This window comes from Hyperolius riggenbachi, chromosome 4, assembly GCF_040937935.1.
Source record: "Hyperolius riggenbachi isolate aHypRig1 chromosome 4, aHypRig1.pri, whole genome shotgun sequence".
Lineage (NCBI taxonomy): Eukaryota > Metazoa > Chordata > Amphibia > Anura > Hyperoliidae > Hyperolius > Hyperolius riggenbachi.
This window is the reverse complement of record NC_090649.1, coordinates 100,743,595-100,751,872: the sequence shown is the minus strand read 5'-3', so window position 1 is coordinate 100,751,872 and position 8,278 is coordinate 100,743,595.

Genomic DNA, 8,278 nt, shown 5'->3' with positions numbered 1-8,278 from the left:
CACTGCGGCTGTAGCTGCTCTGCAAAATCTGGGGGGTGCGTGGGGTAGGAGATTTCAGGAGACGAAGTGCACATAAGCAAGTGTCGCTGCTCTCATTTCAGGACTGGGCCCCTTAGCCCCACTATCCTTCTACTCCTAAAAATTACTTTTTTATTTTCAAATTTCCCAGTTTTATTTTATGTTTAGAAACTTAACCACTTGCCGACCGCACGCTTATACCGTGCGTCGGCAAAGTGGCAGCTGCAGGACCAGCGACGCAGTTCTGCGTCGCCGGTTGCAGGCTAATTAATCAGGAAGCAGCCGCTCGCGCGAGCGGCTGCTTCCTGTCAATTCACGGCGGGGGGCTCCGTGAATAGCCTGCGGGCCGCCAATCGCGGAAATAATCCGCTTTGTTTACATTGTACGGCGCTGCTGCGCAGCAGCGCCGTAAGGCAGATCGGCAATCCCCGGCCAATCAGGGGCCGGGGATCGCCATGTGACAGCCTGTCACTGGCTGCACAGGACGGATAGCGTCCTGTGCAGCCCGGATCACCAGGGGGGCCAGGTAGGAGAGGGAGGGGGGGGGGATTTCGCCACGGAGGGGGGCTTTGAGGTGCCCCCCCCCCGCAACACCCGGCAGGCAGGAGCGATCAGACCCCCCCAGCACATCATCCCCCTAGTGGGGAAAAAAGGGGGGGCGATCTGGTCGCTCTGCCTGCACCCTGATCTGTCCTGGGGGCTGCAGAGCCCACCCAGCACAGATCAGCTAAAACAGCGCTGGTCCTTAAGGGGGGGTAAAGGGTGGGTCCTCAAGTGGTTAAAAAGCAAATTATTGTTTCTGCTCAATGACTCAGTCTTTCCGTGTCCCAGGGCTAAAATGTATGAACTATTGACCTTTTTTTATCTACCTCCTGCACTCAGAAGCTGTTCTCTGACAGGAAAGAGTTTAATGGCTGCAGTACATATATACACATCTATTTCATCATGCCACACCGGGCACACTTTATAACTGAAAAAAAGTGAGGGTAAACATCTTTATATAGGGCCATTTATACGCGACTCTAAATCATAAATGCCCCAGTGTCAATGCTGCCTGACTGGTTTTGTTTATCAAGTGTCCTCAGGGACCCACATTTTTCTGTTTTTAAAGGCTTTGTGATTCTCTATTCTCTTTGTGACAGAACCTTTGGCAGCATTTTGTGTGCTATGGCCTTCTATCATATTCTGCCATTTAGTGCAAGATCTTTTTTATCTTAGGGACTTGAATTGCTCAATGCCAGGTTCTAACTGTAGGCACAAACAGTAGCATAGCTTAGGAGCACTGGGCCCCAGTCAGAGTTTTACATTGGGCCCCTTAAAGAGACACTGAAGCATCCCAAAAACCCTGTTTTTACTACACAGCCCTTTTTAGAATGAATGCACTAGATGAAACGCTGCATCCCCACAGCTGAACACTCAATTAAAAGCCCCAAAATCCCGGGGCAAAAATCCACTAAGTCATGGATTTTGCTGCCCGGGGGAGGCAGAGCTTTGGGCTGTAGCTCTGCCTCCAGTCCAATCCATCTGCGCTGACCACCGCCTCACCCCGCCCCTCTCAGTGAAAGAAGGCAAAGGCGCCGGGAGAGGCGGCGATCAGCGCAGATGGATGTGAGTAGAGGCAGAGCTACTGCCCAAAGCTCTGCCTCTACACAGAAGGAGCCCCGAGTCTTCACCCGGGGAATTTTTTTTTTGGGGGGGGGATTACTTGAGAGTTTAGCCACGGGGATGCAGCGTTTCATCTAGGGCATTAATGCTAAAAAGGACTGTGCAGTAAAAACAGTGTTTTGGGAGGCTGCAGGCTCTCTTTAACCACTTCCCGACCGCCTAACGCACAGAGGCGGCCGGGAAGTGGAGCCCTTAAGGACCGGCTCACCCACAGAGGCGGCGGTCCATTTAAGGGCATGGGCGGAGCGATCGCGTCATCCGTGACGCGATCCTCCGCCGGCGCCTGTCACCGCTCGCTCGCCGCAACATCCCGCCGGCTATACGGAAGCGCCGGCGGGATGTTAACCCCGCGATCGTCGCATACAAAGTGTATAATACACTTTGTAATGTTTACAAAGTGTATTATACAGGCTGCCTCCTGCCCTGGTGGTCCCAGTGTCCGAGGGACCACCAGGGCAGGCTGCAGCCACCCTAGTCTGCACCCAAGCACACTGATTTCTCCCCCCCCTGCCCCAGATCGCCCACAGCACCCATCAGACCCCCCCCTGCCCACCCCCCAGACCCCTGTTTGCACCCAATCACCCCCCTAATCACCCATCAATCACTCCCTGTCACTATCTGTCAACGCTATTTTTTTTTTATCCCCCCCCCCCTGCTCCCTGCCCCCTCCTGATCACCCCCCACCCCTCAGATTCTCCCCAGACCCCCCCCCCCAGACCAACCCCCCCCCTGTTTACTGTATGCATCTATCCCCCTGATCACCTGTCAATCACATGTCAATCACCCGTCAATCACCCGTCAATCACCCCCTGTCACTGCCACCCATCAATCAGCCCCTAACCTGCCCCTTGCGGGCAATCTGATCACCCCCCCACACCAATAGATCGCCCACAGATCCGACATCAGATCACCTCCCAAATCCATTGTTTACATCTATTCTCTCCTCTAAACACCCACTAATTACCCATCAATCACCCCCTATCACCACCTGTCACTTTTACCTATCAGATCAGACCCTAATCTGCCCCTTGCGGGCACCCAATCACCCGCCCACACGCTCAGATTGCCCTCTGACCCCCCCTTATCAATTCACCAGTGCATTAATTACATCTGTTCTTCCCTGTAATAACCCACTGATCACCTGTCAATCACCTGCCAATCACCTATCACCCATCAATCACCCCCTGTCACTGCCACCCATCAATCAGCCCCTAACCTGCCCCTTGCGGGCAATCTGATCACCCACCCACACCATTAGATCGCCCGCAAACCCGCCGTCAGATTTCCTCCCAAATGTATCGTTTACATCTGTTATCTTCTCTAAACACCCACTAATTACCCATCAATCACCCCCTATCACCACCTGTCACTGTTACCTATCAGATCAGACCCTAATCTGCCCCTTGCGGGCACCCAATCACCCGCCCACACGCTCAGATTGCCCTCAGACCCCCCCCCCCTTATCAATTCGCCAGTGCATTAATTACATCTGTCCTTCCCTGTAATAACCCACTGATCACCTGTCAATCACCTGCCAATCACCTATCACCCATCAATCACCCCCTGTCACTGCCACCCAACAATCAGCCCCTAACCTGCCCCTTGCGGGCAATCTGATCACCCACCCACACCAATAGATCGCCCGCAGATCCGACATCAGATCACCACCCAAGCGCAACGTTTACATCTATTCTCTCCTCTAAACACCCACTAATTACCCATCAATCACCCATCAATCACTCCCTATCACCACCTGTCACTGTTACCTATCAGATCAGACCCTAATCTGCCCCTTGCGGGCACCCAATCACCCGCCTACACGCTCAGATTGCCCTCAGACCCCCCCTTATCAATTCGCCAGTGCAATATTTACATCTGTCCTTCCCTGTAATAACCCACTGATCACCTGTCAATCACCTGCCAATCACCTATCACCCATCAATCACCCCCTGTCACTGCCACCCAACAATCAGCCCCTAACCTGCCCCTTGCGGGCAAACTGATCACCCACCCACACCAATAGATCGCCCGCAGATCCGACATCAGATCACCACCCAAGCGCAGTGTTTCCATCTATTCTCTACCCTAAACACCCACTAATTACCCATCAATCACCCCCTGTCACTGCTACCTATCAGATTAGACCCCTATCTGCCCCTAGGGCACTCAATCACCCGCCCACACCCTCAGAATGCCCTCAGACCCCAGCCCTGATCACCTCGCCAGTGCATTGCTTGCATCTATTCCCCCCTCTAATCACACCTTGAGACACCCATCAATCACCTCCTGTCACCCCCTAGCACACCTACCCATCAGATCAGGCCCCAATTTGCCCCGTGTGGGCTCCTGATCACTCGGCCAAACCCTCAGACCCCCTTCCGATCACCTCCCCAGTGCATTGATTGCATCTATTTTCCCCTCTAACCACCCCGAGACACCCATCAATCACCTCCTGTCACCCCCCTAGCACTCCTATCCATCAGATCAGGCCCAATACAACCTGTCATCTAAAAGGCCACCCTGCTTATGACCGGTTCCACAAAATTCGCCCCCTCATAGACCACCTGTCATCAAAATTTGCAGATGCTTATACCCCTGAACAGTCATTTTGAGACATTTGGTTTCCAGACTACTCACGGTTTTGGGCCTGTAAAATGCCAGGGCGGTATAGGAACCCCACAAGTGACCCCATTTTAGAAAAAAAGACACCCCAAGGTATTTTGTTAGGTGTATGACGAGTTCATAGAAGATTTTATTTTTTGTTAAAAGTTAGCGGAAATTAATTTTTATTGGTTTTTTTCCACAAAGTGTCATTTTTCACTAACTTGTGACAAAAAATAAAATCTTCTATGAACTCGCCATACACCTAACGGAATACCTTGGGGTGTCTTCTTTCTAAAATGGGGTCACTTGTGGGGTTCCTATACTGCCCTGGCATTTTAGGGGCCCTAAACCGCGAGGAGTAGTCTAGAAAACAAATGCTTCAAAATGACTTGTGAATAGGACGTTGGGCCCCTTAGCGCACCTAGGCTGCAAAAAAGTGTCACACATGTGGTACCGCCGTACTCAGGAAAAGTAGTATAATGTGTTTTGGGGTGTATTTTTACACATACCCATGCTGGGTGGGAGAAATTTCTATGTAAATGGACAATTGTGTGTAAAAAAATCAAACAATTGTCATTTACAGAGATATTTCTCACACTTAGCATGGGTATGTGTAAAAATACACCCCAAAACGCATTATACTACTTCTCCTGAGTACAGCGGTACCACATGTGTGGCACTTTTTTACACCCTAAGTACGCTAAGGGGCCCAAAGTCCAATGAGTACCTTTAGGATTTCACAGGTCATTTTGCGACATTTGGTTTCAAGACTACTCCTCACGGTTTAGGGCCCCTAAAATGCCAGGGCAGTATAGGAACCCCACAAATGACCCCATTCTAGAAAGAAGACACCCAAAGGTATTCCGTACGGAGTATGGTGAGTTCATAGAAGATTTTATTTTTTGTCACAAGTTAGCGGAAAATGACACTTTGTGAAAAAAAAAACTATTAAAATCAATTTCCGCTAACTTGTGACAAAAAAATAAAAACTTCTATGAACTCACCATACTCCTAACGGAATACCTTGGGGTGTCTTCTTTCTAAAATGGGGTCATTAGTGGGGTTCCTATACTGCCCTGGCATTTTAGGGGCCCTAAACCGTGAGGAGTAGTCTTGAAACAAAAATGACCTGTGAAATCCTAAAGGTACTCATTGGACTTTGGCCTCCTTAGTGCAGTTAGGGTGCAAAAAAGTGCCACACATGTGGTATCGCCGTACTCGGGAGAAGTAGTACAATGTGTTTTGGGGTGTATTTTTACACATACCCATGCTGGGTGGGAGAAATACCTCTGTAAATGACAATCTTTTGATTTTTTTACACACAATTGTCCATTTACAGAGGTATTTCTCCCACCCAGCATGGGTATGTGTAAAAATACACCCCAAAACACATTGTACTACTTCTCCCGAGTATGGCGATACCACATGTGTGGCACTTTTTTGCACCCTAACTGCGCTAAAGGGCCCAAAGTCCAATGAGTACCTTTAGGATTTCACAGGTCATTGAGAAATTTCGTTTCAAGACTACTCCTCACGGTTTAGGGCCCCTAAAATGCCAGGGCAGTATAGGAACCCCACAAATGACCCCATTTTAGAAAGAAGACACCCCAAGGTATTCCGTTAGGAGTATGGTGAGTTCATAGAAGATTTTATTTTTTGTCAAAAGTTAGCGGAAATTGATTTTAATTGTGTTTTTTCACAAAGTGTCATTTTCCGCTAACTTGTGACAAAAAATAAAATCTTCTATGAACTCGCCATACTACTAACGGAATACCTTGGGGTGTCTTCTTTCTAAAATGGGGTCATTTGTGGGGTTCCTATACTGCCCTGGCATTTTACGGGCCCTAAACCGTGAGGAGTAGTCTTGAAACGAAATTTCTCAAAATGACCTGTGAAATCCTAAAGGTACTCATTGGACTTTGGGCCCTTTAGCGCAGTTAGGGTGCAAAAAAGTGCCACACATGTGGTATCGCCGTACTCAGGAAAAGTAGTATAATGTGTTTTGTGGTGTATTTTTACACATACCCATGCTGAGTGGGAGAAATAGCTCTGTAAATGGACAATTGTGTGTAAAAAAAATTAACAAATTGTCATTTACAGAGATATTTCTCCCACCCAGCATGGGTATGTGTAAAAATACACCCCAAAACACATTATACTACTTCTCCTGAGTACGGCAATACCACATGTGTGGCACTTTTTTGCAGCCTAACTGCGCTAAGGGGTCCAAAGTCCAATGAGCATCTTTAGGCTTTACAGGGGTGCTTACAATTTAGCACCCCCCAAAATGTCAGGACAGTAAACACACCCCACAAATGATCCCATTTTGGAAAGTAGACCCTTCAAGGTATTCAGAGAGGGGCATGGTGAGTCCGTGGCAGATTTCATTTTTTTTTTGTCGCAAGTTAGAAGAAATGGAAACTTTTTTTTTTTTCTCTCACAAAGTGTCATTTTCCGCTTACTTGTGACAAAAAATAATATCTTCTATGAACTCACTATGCCTCTCAGTGAATACTTTGGGATGTCTTCTTTCCAAAATGGGGTCATTTGGGGGGTATTTATACTATCCTGGAATTCTAGCCCCTCATGAAACATGACAGGGGGTCAGAAAAGTCAGATGCTTGAAAATGGGAAAATTCACTTTTTGCACCATAGTTTGTAAGCGCTATAACTTTTACCCAAACCAATAAATATACACTGAATGGGTTTTTTTTATCAAAAACATGTTTGTCCACATTTTTCGCGCTGCATGTATACAGAAATTTTACTTTATTTGAAAAATGTCAGCACAGAAAGTTAAAAAAAAAATCATTTTTTTGCCAAAATTCATGTCTTTTTTGATGAATATAATAAAAAGTAAAAATCGCAGGAGCAATCAAATAGCACCAAAAGAAAGCTTTATTAGTGACAAGAAAAGGAGCCAAAATTCATTTAGGTGGTAGGTTGTATGAGCGAGCAATAAACCGTGAAAGCTGCAGTGGTCTGAATGGAAAAAAAGTGGCCGGTCCTTAAGGGGTAGAAAGCCCTAGGTCCTCAAGTGGTTAAAGGAATACTGTAGGGGGGGTCAGGGGAAAATGAGTTGAACTTACCCGGGGCTTCTAATGGTCCCCCGCAGACATCCTGTACCCACACAGCCACTCACCGATGCTCCGACCCCGCCTCCGGTTCACTTCTGAAATTTCAGACTTTAAAGTCTGAAAACCACTGCGCCTGGGTTGCCGTGTCCTTGATCCCGCTGATGTCACCAGGAGCGTACCGCGCAGCCCCAGTATGGTCTGTGACTGTGCAGTACGCTCCTGGTGACATCAGAGGGTGCGAGGACATGGCAACGCAGGCGCAGTGGTTTTCAGACTTTAAAGTCTGAAATTCCAGAAATGAACCGGAGGCGGGGCCGGAGCACCAGCGAGTGGCTGCGCGGGCGCAGGATGCCTGCAGGGGACCATTAGAAGCCCCAGGTAAGTTCAACTCATTCCCCCCCACCCCCCTGACACCCCTACAGTATTCCTTTAAGTGCTCTATGCATAAAAATTGATATAGAGCACCAAATCTGCCAAGGACAGCTGCAGTGTCAGAGAGGTGTAGGCTGGGGAGAACAGTCTATTAATGGTTACAACTAATAAAAGCTGGTGATCATAACCAGCTGAGTACCAACAAAGAGCTAATAAAGCGGTTGAAGCAGGGCACTTAGTGGGCCCCTCTAGTCCAGGGGCCCTGGTGCAGTTGCTACCTCTGCATCCACTATTGCCACTGGGCACCAAGTAATCAAAAACTGGCACTAAAACTCCAATTAGCCTTCACTGGCAGCCACTGATGAAATAATGTTTTAAAAGGAATCTGAAGTGGAAATAAACTTTATGATATAATATTTTGTATGTGTACTACTGATAAGAAATAAAACATTATTAGCACAGATATGAGTCTCATATTAGTTTCCAGTACAGGAAGCGTTGAAAAACTTCAGTTATCTATGCAAAAGAGCTTCTGTGAGCTC